The sequence below is a fragment of the Panicum hallii genome, chromosome 2 (genome assembly GCF_002211085.1).
Source record: "Panicum hallii strain FIL2 chromosome 2, PHallii_v3.1, whole genome shotgun sequence".
NCBI lineage: Eukaryota > Viridiplantae > Streptophyta > Magnoliopsida > Poales > Poaceae > Panicum > Panicum hallii.
The window spans coordinates 26,462,824-26,475,406 of NC_038043.1; the positions used below are offsets into that span (position 1 = coordinate 26,462,824).

The 12,583-nt window shown below is 44.2% G+C and overlaps 1 long non-coding RNA gene across 10 annotated transcripts; it reads left to right on the plus strand.

Moving 5' to 3' along the window:
* The first annotated feature begins 4,367 nt into the window (after positions 1 to 4,367).
* On the plus strand, positions 4,368 to 12,377 carry LOC112880473. 10 transcript variants are annotated; one of them, XR_003226342.1, is made up of 6 exons: positions 4,368 to 4,930; positions 5,011 to 6,425; positions 10,665 to 10,825; positions 10,945 to 11,035; positions 11,644 to 11,953; positions 12,071 to 12,377. It is a non-coding gene; the product is annotated as an uncharacterized LOC112880473 (long non-coding RNA). The 10 variants fall into 10 exon arrangements; XR_003226346.1 differs by lacking the exons at positions 10,665 to 10,825; positions 10,945 to 11,035 and adding an exon at positions 11,305 to 11,526 and having other exon boundaries at positions 5,011 to 6,109; positions 6,322 to 6,425; XR_003226347.1 differs by lacking the exon at positions 10,665 to 10,825 and having other exon boundaries at positions 4,369 to 4,930; positions 5,011 to 6,109; positions 6,322 to 6,425.
* The last annotated feature ends 206 nt before the right edge of the window (positions 12,378 to 12,583 follow it).

The window sequence follows — 12,583 nt, forward strand, 5'->3', positions numbered from 1 at the left end:
TAAATTAATCCGAAGATAAATCATGACCATGATGAAAATTGTGTACAGAAAACGAACATATATAAACATGTTGAACAAGTGATTTAAGATAAAATATTGTAGCAGCAAGATCAACCCTAACCAGATCATACTAAGTATTAAATACATAGTTAGGGATAGAAAACCGTACGTCTCTAGGCTGACCGGAATAACCGGGTAAAGAAGACGACAGCGATGATCAGCACCTCCACGCGCTTGACGACGCCAAGTCGCGCCCCACTGACGAGGAGGAAGACAAGCCGTGGCGACAAGGACGTAGAGGACAGCGATGTGGAAGCGTTCGAGCAGTCGCGCAGAGCGTTTCCCAAAAACCTTATTCGCCCTCTCCCAGTGCAGGATCGCTGAGGACGAGGTTTCGGAGACCTGCTCTCCCGATCGTCGGTGCACGCCGATGAACGGGATGAAGTAGCGTACGCGGCGGCGCAGCATTGTAACACCCTAATGTAATTTTTCCCTAATTTTAATGAATTTATTTTGGCTCAAATGAAATTTCCAGGCTTTTCTTTAATTTTTTGGTGGCATTTAAAGCAATTTATAACACAAGAAAATAAAATCAATTATAAGGTCAACATGTTTGTGCATTCATGCTGAAGCATTGTTTTTCTTTGTGTTGAGTTTATAGGGTTTGAATTCAAATTTATTTGAATTCAAATAGTTTTATTTGAATAGTTGAGTATAGAAAAGGAAAAGGAAAGGAGAAGGAAGAAGAGAAAGCAGCCCAAACCCCCTCCTAGCCCAGCCCAGCTCTCCCTTTCCCCTCCCTCTTCCCGCATGGGCCACGCCGGCCCACTCTCCCTCCTCCCTCGGGCTTCCTCTCCTCTCTCCTTTTCTTCCACGGCCCAGCCCGAGCTCACTCCCCTCTCTCCTTCCTTTCCCTCCCGCGTGGGCCGCGTCTCGGTCCAGCTCCCCCTCAGCCCCGCGCCTCTCTTCTCTCTTTTCTTCCTGGGCTGCAGCGTCTCCCTTGGCCCAGCCCCGTGCGCTGCCTTTCCTCCCCCGCTCTCTCTCCCTCGCGGTCGCTGACAGGGGGACCCCACCTGTCGGGGTCGTCCCCTTCCCCGCACCCGAGCCGGACTCGAGCTCGAGTCCGAGCTCGACCGACCCCGCCGCGCCGTCTTTGTCCCGGGCCCGCATGCCAGGGCGCCGCAGCCGCCACTATAAAGCGCCGCCTCCCCTAGGGCTTCTCCCAGGTCGCAGCCATGCCCCGCTCGCGCCCAACCCTAACCGCCTCTGCTCGCCGCTGCCGTGCGCCTCGGGCCGCCGCCACGCCGTCTTTTCGCCGCCCTCTGCCGTCGCCTAAGCACCGTGGGCTTACCCCGGTGGGGTAAGGACGCTAATCCCCCTTCCTCCTCCCTCGGTCTCGTTTCCCCGCAGCCGCGCGAGCTCGCCGGAACTCCCGAGCCACGGGTCGCCGCCGCCCGGCCGCCACGGCCAATTTGGCCGCCTCTCTTTCCCCCAAAACGTTTCCCCGTGCTTCCCTCTCTTTCCCCGTGCTAGCCGTACCCCGAATCGAGGCCGGGAGCGCTCAATCGCGTGGTCTCCGGCGAGCTTCCGTCGCCCTCCGCCGCGCCCAACGCCCGCCGCCGCCGGAGGTCCCTCAGCCGCCCGATCCACACCTAACGGTCTAGATTAGATCCAGACCGGTACTCAACCCGAGCCGATCGATCTCGAACCGACGATCTGGATTAGATCCAGATCGGCATTAGATCTCGACCGCCAGATTCCGATCCAACGGCTCTAATCAGAGCATACCGGTTCGGCCTTGCCTTATTGCTAAAGAGTCCTCGGGTTTTCCGAGAATCAACCCGCGCTCCTGTGTAGTTCAAAGATATTTGCGGTCAAGTCCTGTTTTACTCGTTTAGACCCCTGAGCTTTCCAGTTTTCGTGCCAGCCGTCCAAGCCCCGGGTTTTCACGAGCTAGCCCCTGAGTCTATGCTTTAATTTTGTTTAGGTCCCTGGTTTTTGCCCAGAACCCCCCTGTGGCTCAGTTTTTCTCGCAGATAGGTCCCTGGACCTTGTTTCAAGCGTAGTTTTCGCATCTTAGCTCCGTTTTAGGTGTTCTTTATGTCCACGCGATCGTTGTAACGCGTAGAATAGTTCTAGCATAGTTTTGTGTGCTGTTTCTATGTAATGTTGTACTGTTTCTTATATTTTGTCCTTGTTTGCATGTATGTGTATGTGCTGGACATGTTTTGGCGTTGCGATCGTGAGTAGACGCGGAGCCTTTGGACCAGTACCAGGAGCCGCCATCTTCTGAGCAGTTTGAACAGCAGCAGGAGAGTTTCGAGGAAGGCAAGTATAACATGAACATCCTATCACTTTTAAATACTAATACTGTATGCCTATAAGGACTTTCCTAGCCACTTTATATCCTGTATATATATCCTTCGGGTGGCATTTTGGTTAGTTGTGCTAGGTTGCTGCGCTATAACACACTTGGTTCTTTTTAATTAAATTTGATTAATGGTATATGTAACTTAATCCTGAGAGTGGCCCTCTGTGCTGTGTGCTTGAGTGGCTCACGTCTCTTTAAAAGATGTTTTTGATAGAAACTTGGTTAGGGGGCCAGCACGGTGCTTAGTGCTTGGTTGGCCACTCTCCATAAGGATCGGTTCATAGAGCGATAACCTGGGACAACCGCGCAACCACAAGACTGGAATGGGACGGTCTTGACTTATTAATTAGGTCATTTTGGTTCGGGAGTAACTTACCTGCGTGGGCAAGAGGGGTGGTAAGCTTCAATGGTCCCTGCTCCTCGGGCTTGGTCTGTGCTGTGTGCTTGTACCCCCGGAGGTGGGCCCCATCATCGCTGATCCAGAATCCTTAGCGGTTACACCTTACCAACGTGTCCTTTGTAACGGTCTCGTAGTGCGTTTGCTAGCCATCACACCTAAGGAAGTGTGACGAACAACTAGCGTAGCTCACGACTTGTGGGTAAAGTTGTGCAACCTCTCGAGAGTGTGAAACTGATATATCAGCTGTGCTCACAGTCATAAGCGGCCCAGATCCTCCTTTTGATTAGTGGGATTATCAACCTTTGATTAGGGAGATTTCCCGGGTGGTTTGGTTTGGATGGTTCTCAGTAGTACTTAATTAATATTGACTAATTTCTATGTAATATGGGTTATGGTAATTCATCCACTTGTAATAATTAGTTTTAATAAAACTTTGCCAAGACTAAAAGCTAATGCAGTTGAGTCAGCCAACCTTAGAACCTCATAGTTTGTGTTATACTTGTTGAGTACGAGTTTGTACTCACACTTGCCTCTCTCCTTTTCTGTCCTCTTGGATACCTTCGACTGCTGCTCAGTGCCCGGCAACGTGGAGGATTACGTCAGCGGCTTCGACGACTTCTAGGCGTTTGTCTCCCAGTCGACGTCCCTGTGGCGCCCTACTCTTCATGTATCTCTTTTACGCTTCCGCAACTCTTGAACCGATTCTTGATTCGGTTGTAATAAAATAATTCATTTACGATTTATTTACGATTTATATTTATCCGTGATATGTGTTATGATATCTTGATGATTCTGTTGTATATATGCGTGACTTGATCTTGGCGCATATATGATTGTTCGATTTATGTTCTTTATAAATCGGGTGTGACAAGCAGGCAGGTCGAGGAGTGTTGTGCGTCTTCTGTTATGTTCTGTTTCTAGCCGGCACCCGTGCGTACGAAGGAACCGCTAGAGTTTTTGGCATCCCAAAAACTAAGTCAGTTACGAGTCCCAAAAATTCCGCGCGTGAAATCCGTAACAGATTCAAAGTGGCAAAATAAATATGCAAAAGGAAGCCGTGTTCCCGCAAGGATTGGACCGGATTTTAGCGGATCATTCACGTACGTGCGCCCTTCGCCCGAGCCCGGCGAGGCGAGGCGAGCGCGCGTGTTTTCTTCCTTCTTTCTCTCACCACACTTGCAAGAGCATGGAGAGCATTCAACTATTTAAGTTGGATTTCTTCCACCTCCACTAGCAAGGTGGGACTAACTTGATGCCATACACCTTTGCACTAGTGGGTTTTTGAGATTTTATTGGAATTATTTGAATTTACATGGTGGGACTTTGCACTATTGGGCCCAAATATTACAACAACAATAAAGAGTATATACGTGGAGTATGTGATCATACTAGAACATTTATAATGATATATATATTGAGTATGTGATCATACATAAAGTACTTATTTTTATATATTAGTACTAAATAAAATTATAATATATTTAAAAAATAGGGATGTTTTTAAAATTTCTCATATATATCCCTTAAATATATTATAGTTAGTATATAAATATACTAAAAATAATAAATGAGCATGTAGAGATAGTATGGTGCATGGATGATGAGAGCAGCTGCCCGCGGCGAGCGTATAAAAAACTCCTGTTTAACGCACGCGGCGGTTTCCAATTTCTCGCGACGCACTGCCTCCGCCGCAACCCTCCCGGCGACGCGGGGATTTCCGTTCCCGCGCCGCCCCGGCGACCTGTAGACGTCCGCGCCGGGCCCCTGTTCTCGCCCTCCTGTCGCCCCGGCGAGACCCTGCGCCGCCGGCGAGACCCTCCCCGTCCTGTTCCGACCCGGCGAGCTGCAGACCTCCTCACCCCTCCTGCCGCCCAAATTAGAGTCTCCCACCGGCGCGCCGCATCCTCGCAACGCAGATCTTCAGAGGTAAGGTACCCCCCTCCCGCCGGCTCCGGCGAGACCCTGTGCCGCCGGCGACCCTCCTGCCGACGCTCCTCGCGACGCAGCGCCGGTCTCCGCAATAGCCTGTCGAGGCTAGGACGCCGGCGGCGCAAGGTTCTGCGCTTATTATTTGCGCCGGCAGCATCCGTATGAGCTCTGGATTTGCTCGCGTACGCCATTCTTGGACGAATTGTTGGTGATTCCCCTGCCGGCGCAAGGTTAGCCTCTATCCTCACACCCTCGATTTGACAGCGAAACAGCACCGGAAAGTAGATAAGTGGTTCATCCTTCCTCACAGCTCTCACGTGCATCCCGTGGCTGCGGTGTCCTCCTCTCTCTCCTCGGCGCTGTGTGAAGATTCCTCCACTGCGCAAGGTGCCCCAATCATATTCCCTCTTCGATCCTCCGTGATTTTGCTTCATTCCCGTGGTAGGTGTGGACGATTTGTCCAAGCAATAGCTCCTTTTAGGTGGCTGCATATTTAATTTCTCATCATTTTGCTGGAACGGAGTAGCTCAGGACCTCAGGTCCTCCTTCGCCTTGCCACATCACACCAGCGTTGAACACCACAAGGGAGAACCTGATGCCCAGGTCCAAATTATTGTTTATTTTTTTATCTGGAAATAATCTGCTACTTGATATGGGAAAGTATGTGATTCTGGTGTCATGCGGCAACATTGGTTGCTGACAGCGTTGATTTGTCTATTGATTTATCTGAGAGGGATGGTGTGATTTGGTCATTAAATTATTGGTCAAGGGGCATAACTACAGATTTATATGGTGATTAGCCTGAATCTCTTTGCTGTTTATGAACCAATTTCTAACTGGAACTCTACTTTCAGAAACTGGCTATAAGAATTAATCTTTATCCTACCAAACATATACTGGGTAACCTTGCAGTATCTTAAAGATTGATCGTGGTTGACATTTGTGGATGAAAGGGACTCAGGTTTAGCAAATATATGTTTTCTTAAGATTATCTTAAAAATTGATTATAGTTTGCAAAAGAAGATTATAGCTGCTTTTTTGGAGAGTTTCACTGTTGACCTCCGTGGATCTATGCACCTCTCATATGTATTCAATATTGCCAATGAATTTCTGTTATTGCCAATTAGTAACGCTGATTAGAAAATATGCTGCCGGAGGCAGGCTGAACCTTTATTCAAATGATACATCATGCTTCGTCCTTACAGTTGTCGCTGCTTTCCTGTAGCCATCCAACTAATCATTTTATTATCAATATGAATGGAAGCATACCCTTCATTTCCTGAGTTAGCTCTAGAAACGGAGATTTTTTCTTTTTGACAAGGGTACATGCAGTTTTGAGCTCTTTTGTAACATTGGAGACTATTTGGGAACTTTGCACTGCTCATTTTCTCACAAAAACTGATGCAGAGGTGAGCTTACTTGATTAGTAAAGCCAGCTTGTGTTTATAACTTTATATATATCCATACAAAAGATACTGAATTGAATTCCCAGATCTATACAGCATGCCAGTGTATTATTAGCTTGTCTTTACCTATGCTCCATATCAATCCATCACTGTTGTTTCTCAAATGTTGGAAATACTCATTGGTGTAGAGATAATATTTTTTCCTTTTGAATCAGGATGTGCTGCAGGTGCCAGGACCATGGAGATGAGGACCTTGAACAGCTGGTGTATGATTACAGAGCTGGTATATGATTACGGAGACGAGCTTTGCGCAAAAGAGGTTAGTGGCACTGGGCTTCTCCGATGGTTGCAACTCACTATTCTGTGGTAGAGCCACCCAAATTAATCTGGTTTAAGTACGCTAACCATCACCATAAGACAATTCGGGCTAACACGCATTTAAAACGGAGTAAAACGACAGTCTGTCGGGTAACATTCTGATGCAACCACTGGAATTTCGGTTGAAACAATGTATGCATACAACCCCCAACTCACACGAAGGTGAGCCTAGAGATTACAACAATCCACAATTCTCACATTACAGAGTTCAACATGAATTATTATTACAAATCAAGTTCGAATTTATTCATAAACAAAAACTTTTAGAGTTTAATTAGTGGAAAAATAAATGATAGATGTAACGACGATACTAGATATCATGATGAAGCCTATACATGATATCATTCAACGTTATCATCGTTGGCCGGGGACACATCCTATTCCACCGACCAACCAGGAGGAAAAGTACACGGCCAAGTCAAACTAGCAACCATGTCCTCAAAGGTCTCACTTGAAAGCAAAGCCACAAGCAAGTCTGAGTATACTAATACTGATCAAGGCTTATCCGACTAGTGGTATATACTTAGCATGTAAGGTTTTTGGCTGAGAGTTGTTTTTGCCAAAAAGCATCTAAGAGTGAGTCCTTACTTTCAAGTTTTAGCAAGGTTTTTGGCTGAGAGTTGTTTTTGCCAAAAAGCATCTAAGAGTGAGTCCTTACTTTCAAGTTTTAGCATCAAATTCTAGTTGATTAACTATTCTAGGTAAGCAACTATCCATATCATGCATGGTGGAAAATTAATCGAGCATCTAATCAGATTAATTATCATCAATGGCTGTGAGGAGCGTACGATTCGAATCGAATTTTTTAACCTACAAGAGAAAACCTAAACACATGTTGCGTGGTTACTTACAGAGTCACACGTGCAATTTTTTCCTTTTATTCCTGTTTCATGGAATATGGCCACTGTCCTCGAGCACAGAGGCCCACGATCCACGGAACGACGCTGGGCAGTGGCTGCTCTTGCACTCGCCATGTGCCTATAGGAACGATGTCAAAACAGTGGATGGTATGTCCACGCTCCGGTTCAATCAGGTACTTGAGCTTACCGATTAGCATGTATTACCATATTCTCGGCATGTGGTTATTACGTTTAAAAACTTGGATCATGCGTACCGACATAGATTAGTGTTTATATTATAGGTACACAGACTAGTGTTTATATTATAGGTACACAGACTAGTGTTCTATTAGCATGGTAATTTAGCGACCGACATAGACTAGTGTTCATATCATAGATATCTAGGATCATTATCATAGATACCTAGGATCATGCATCTAGGATTTCAATCAACTCTTACAAACTTAATGCACAATATCATATATAAGTAAAAGTTGCATATGTTTAAAAATAGGGGTTATGCTTCGGGGCTTGCCTTCCTGAGCAAAATTAGCCTTGGGCTCTTCCGAACTTTGATTCGGGTCTTTCATAACTTCAGTTAGATTGATCCGAGGTTCGCGCTGCTCACTCTTGGGCTCCAGTACCAGCTAGTAGGTTATGTCGGCGTGAGTCGTCGGTTCTATATGAATACATATGATACATATGTATGAGTTGTTTTAATGGTCCACGATAAATAACTATTACACTATAAAGTTATAATTCAACTAAAGTTATAATTCAACAAAACTTAAGTTGAGTTGTAAAGCACTTTATTTTCATTTTATTAGGCAGTCATACATAGCTTAACTAACTTCACTAAGTAAGTAAGGGGTTTTGTCATTTCATAAACGACCATTTTTCAAAAGTAAGTATGGATTAAAAATAAAACAACTACTAGAGATAGTTTCTGGTGTTGAGATTTTTATGCAGAGCACATTACTTAAGTACAAACTCACCGTAAAATTTTCAGCTATTTTCATTCAGTTAATTAATCATGAAAAATACATTAAACAGCTACGGCTAGGATGCTAGGATCAAGATCCATTTACACAAAACAAACCATGCAAAAACTGGTGCTTAACATTTTACTGAGTACTCCTAAACTTATGGTGAATTTACTGTAAATTTTTCAGATTTTAGTGTGTAAGATACAAAACATAGAAAATAAGTCAAAATATATCTACATTAATCAAAATTTATTTCTACAGGCAGTTCCATAAAGTTTCTCTCTCAAACTTTTCCAACATGACAATCTACTTAAAAGTAGTCCCCGGTTAAAATTTCTTATTTTTCTAAATACCAAAACTAGTTACTTTGATTTAATGTAGTTTTTCTTAACTAAAAACACATATAAACACGTTACACAGAAGTAAAGGTTCCAAACTTTGTCCATATCATTTATACGTCAAGGTTACTCTACTGTAAAAGTTCCAACCCTAACATATCAGTAGAACAGCATGAACAAATAACTCTAGCAAAATAGCACATCAACTAAGGTCCAACAAAAACTACTCATAGTGACTTGTTCTGGCCTTAAGATTTTGACACTAGTCTTAACTTGCAGAGACTAGCTTACGGTCCAAAAATCATCCACAGTACTATCCTAAATCAAGAGATACATTTATGAGCTATTTAAAATAAAATTAATTTTAGATCAAGTTATAGTTTGTAACTGGTCATTCTTCTATGCAAAAGTTGTACGATTTATCAAGAGGGTCACAACAAATTTTAGTTTGCATTTTTCTAATTTTTCTATAATTTAGATTGATTTTACAATTGACAGCCTCTTCAAAACAAAAGTTAACTCGAATTCTCGCAGATAGGTCCCTGGATCTAGCAGAAAGAACCCTAAAAAGAACTTGGCGATTGCTATGTAGTCCCTGGGTGAGGCTGAGTGTTTCCCGGCCAAAATCTAGCGAGGAGGCTCGTTGGCAGCGAGAGGAAGGGGTGGGGAGCACGAGGAGGTCGAGGGAAATCTGTTGGTATGCTCGGTTGGGGCTGGAGTGGCAGGACGAGGGCTCGCCGTGGCAGCCTTGCTCGCCGGTGGTCGGCGATGGCGGGCGGTGGTGGTCTGACAAGGCTGGGCGTACGGGGCTAGGCTGGAGAGGTTCAGTGGTTTGAGGGGAACCAATTCTGGGGGCTAGCTCGGGCGGAGGAGGGCCGGAGGGGCGAGTTCGACGCGGAGGGGCTCGCCGGCAGCAATGGCAGCCGTGGGAGCTTGGGTGTGCGTGCAGGCAGGGGCTCGGGTGGCTTTTTATAGGCGCGCGAGGAGGAGAAGAGTGGGGAGGTGGAGCTGGGCGCTGCACAACGAAGGGAGGTGCGGCTGGGACAAGGCCGCTACAAAGGCGCGGCGTCGCCGGCGTGTCGTGGCTTGGCCATTGGGAATCGACGGCCGCGTGGCGCGTGCAAGTTGGGCAGGGGCGGGATATAGGGCGTGGCAAATCGCCGGTAGCAGGCCCGATCGGTGGCCAGTTGCGTCCCGTTGGGGGTCACGCCTTGGCGCGGCTTGTCGGCGCAAGGGAGCCCCACCGCGTGGCGGTGCTTCTCTGTCGGCCGGAGCAGAGCAGGGGAGGGGAGAGAAGAGTGAGGGAGGGAGGGAGAAGAGCCGGGATTCAAACTAAATTTTCTCAAAATTTCGAACAGAAACTTGATAAACTTTGTACACGAAAGTTGTAGGCAATTTGAAAATCTACGACTTTCATTTTGGATCAAAGTTCATTTGAGTTTTAGTTTAGAAGTTATTTTAAATTTAAGACTACTAGGATTTGAATTCCTATTCATGTGTTTAACATATGAATTTGCAAATGATGTTTGCAGCATATTTTGTAAGGTACTGAAAATATGAATGTGTTTTTATGCTACATTTTTTTATGACAAATTGAGCATGTATGGTTATAAACACAAAAGGAAAAAGTCTCACATGCACATGCACATTCATACACATGCATATGCACACACATAATTAAATGCATTTCAATGATTCTGTGTTATTATGCATTAAGCTATATTTAAATTTTCTTGCTTAGGATTTTAAACACCTAGGGTGTTACAGTTTTCCCCCCTTATAATGAATCTCGTCCCGAGATTCGGATAAGTACGACTAGAGTGGATAGTGTGTGTACCTTTGGGCGAATTTAGAAAACCGTGGAAATTTTGATTTAGATAGCTTTGACTTTCCCAACTGTCCCTTTTGATCAAAAACTTTGATAGGATATTCAATATAAGACAGGTCCGGTTGTATAAATATTTCCTTCTGTTCAACAAATTCGGTCGAAATTCGAATACACTTCTTGAGTTGATAGATATGAAAGATATTATGGATGGCTGCAAGTTGTGGAGGAAGTCGCACTCTATAGGCCATGAGTCCTCAAATTTCGGTGATTTCATAAGGACCGACATGTTGAGGAGCTAACTTTCCTCTCACTCCAAACCTTTGCACACTCTTGGTTGGTGAAACCTGAAGGTAGACATGATCACCAATTTTAAATTGCAAAATCTTTCTTATTTTATCAAAATAGCTCTTTTGTCTAACCGTGCAACTCTTAGATTTTTTTATTACTCTTTACTTTTTCCTCTGCCTAGATTACCAAGTCTGGTCCAAATATTTTACGTTCTTCGGTTTGGGACCAACTCAAAGGAGTTTGACATCTTCGACCATACAAGGCCTTAAGCGGTGATATTTTCAAACTTATTTGATAGCTATTGTTGTATGAGAACTCTACTAGACGTAAGCATTTGTCCTAACTTTTATCATAATGGATGACACAAGCTCTAAGCATGTCTTCAAGAATTTGGTTCACTCTTTCGGTTTGTCCATCCGTTTGAGGATGGTAAGCTAAGCTTCGAATCAGTTTGGTGCCAAGTGTAGCTTGTAAGTGTTCTACAAACGTGCTACAAACTAAGCATCACAGTCGGAAATAATTGTCTTGGTACTTCATGTAGGTAAACAATGCGATCGAGATAAATCTCGGCATACTTCTTGGCAGTATAGGTGGTGTGTACCGGAAGAAAATGTGTCGTCTTTGTGAGTCTATCAACGATAACCCATATGGAATCGTGCTTTCGGAAGGTGTTGAGCAATCCAACAATGAAATTTATACTTATGTCTTCCTATTTCAATGATAGTATAGGCAAAGGTTAAAGTGTACCAGCTACTTTCAAGTGGTTAGCTTTTACCCTCTAACATGTGTCATATTCTGAAACATATTTGGCAATTTTCCTTTTCATTTTAGTCCATTAAAAGTTTTGCCCAAGATTTTGATACATTTTGCTACTACCCAGGTGAATAGAGAACTTGGAAAGATGTGCCTCGTCAAGAATTTGTTTTTGGAGCTCATGATTCTTTGAAACCACTATGCGAGATTCAAACCATGGAATTCCATTCTTGTCTTGACGAAAACATTTATATTTCTCTTCCTCTTGGGAAAGCTTTTGCTTGATGATCTTTACTCCCTTATATTTTATTTGGGCCATGATGATTTGATTGTGAAGGGTTGGTTCAACATTTGAAGTGCATTGGAGAATCATTTCCAGATTAAGCTTCCCCATCTCATGACAGTGTTTCATTATAGAATTTTACGGTTAAGCAATGGTAAGGAGATTTACAATTGAGTGCATCCGCTACTACATTGGCTTTGCCTAGGTGATAATGCACCTCGAAATCATAATCCTTAATTAACTTCAACCTTCTTCTTTGTCTCGTATTCAGATCAGCTCGGGTGAAGATATATTTGAGACTTTTATGATCAGTGTAGATATTGCAATGAGTGTCCATAAGATAGTGTCTCCGTATCTTTAGAACATGAATGATAGTTGCTAGCTCGAGATTATTTGTTGGATAATTCTGTTCATGAGGTCGAAGAGCTCGTGAAGCGTAGGCAATGACTCGGTTATCTTGCATAAGCACATAACCAAGACCAGTGCCGGATGCGTCACAATAAACATCGAATGGCTTGGTGTTATCGGATTGAGCCAAGACTGGGGCTGTAGTCAAGTGTTCACGAAGAGTGTGGAAAGCTTTTTTACATTTCTTGCTCCACACAAACTTCACTTATTTCTTCAATAGTTTAGTCATAGGTTTAGCAATTCTGGAGAAGTTTGGAATAAAGTAGCGATAATAACCAGCTAAAATAAAAAAAACTACGAATCTGATGGACGGAGGTGGGAGGTTTCCAATCCATCACCTCTTGTACTTTGCTAGAATCAACGGCTATGCCTTCGC